This window comes from Clupea harengus, unplaced genomic scaffold (genome assembly GCF_900700415.2).
Source record: "Clupea harengus unplaced genomic scaffold, Ch_v2.0.2, whole genome shotgun sequence".
Lineage (NCBI taxonomy): Eukaryota > Metazoa > Chordata > Actinopteri > Clupeiformes > Clupeidae > Clupea > Clupea harengus.
In genome coordinates this window covers 54,553-55,687 of record NW_024879637.1, presented here as the reverse complement: position 1 = coordinate 55,687, position 1,135 = coordinate 54,553, and the positions used below count along the sequence as shown (strand labels likewise).

General features: G+C 39.8%; 1 non-coding gene across 1 annotated transcript; it reads left to right on the top strand.

The window, feature by feature from the left end:
• Nucleotides 1-435: 435 nt before the first annotated feature.
• Nucleotides 436-545, top strand: LOC122129347. Its single transcript, XR_006151766.1, has one exon. It is a non-coding gene; the product is annotated as a U6 spliceosomal RNA (small nuclear RNA).
• The last annotated feature ends 590 nt before the right edge of the window (nucleotides 546-1,135 follow it).

Genomic DNA, 1,135 nt, shown 5'->3' with positions numbered 1-1,135 from the left:
GCTACTTCTGTATACATAGGCAAAAAGTCTTACACAGGTGAAATACATAGTTGTCTCTACTACACTGACTGAAAAGTCATTTGAAAATATACTTGTTGGTGTGCTCGTATTCTTCCATGTCCGGGTTGTCGACTGGGTGGAGCTGGTCTATGCTATGAACCAATGACTGGACAGGAAAGCATGATATGTGTGTTACCCATAATGCAATGCACCGCTCTTCTAGACCGCATTTTTTACTATTTTAAAAGTATATAAGCATTTTAAAAGTTGTATTCAAACCATACCTAGATTAACGTGTTCATTGGATTGGTTTACATGTTTTGTTTCACGAATGTGCTGGCTCGAGCGTATTTACGACAGAACAATGAGACACCAGAGGTCCTGCGACCACGTCAGGGTAGTCGTATAAATTGACCTCGAACATTGCTATAGTTTATGCTCGCTTCGGCAGCACATATACTAAAATTGGAATAATACAGAGAAGATTAGCATGGCCCCTCAGACGAAGGAGGTAATGGTTCTTCACGGTGGCCAGCGCCATGTTAATTTACGAAAAACGGGACGACAGGTTTTTTGTGCGACGAATGTGCAACGAAAACAGACGTGTGTTGTTTCCGCTCCAGAGGCACATGGCTACTTAAATATTCTTCACAACTACTTACAAAGACATATATAGAATAATGAAATGATCGAGAGCTTAAATTAAACCTTGCCTTACCTGAGCTTGTTAACTGACATGAATGACAGCAAGCTAGCTAGACAGGTTCATTATATTGTTAACACATTTCACGGCGATCGAGAGCTTAAATTAAACCTTGCCTTACCTGAGCTTGTTAACGGAAATGAATGACAGCAAGCTAGCTAGACAGGTTCATTAAATTGTTAACACATTTCGCGGCGATCGAAACTGTAAATTAAACATTGCCCTACCTGGTTAACCTAGATGAATGACAGCAAGCTAGCTAGACAGGTTCATTATATTGTTAACACATTTCACGGCGATCGAGAGCTCAAATTAAACCTTGCCTTACCTGAGCTTGTTAACTGACATGAATGACAGCAAGCTAGCGTCACAAATACTTTGATATTATTTTCTTTTTCCGATTATTTGCGTTTATCTGACCTGTCTATGAAA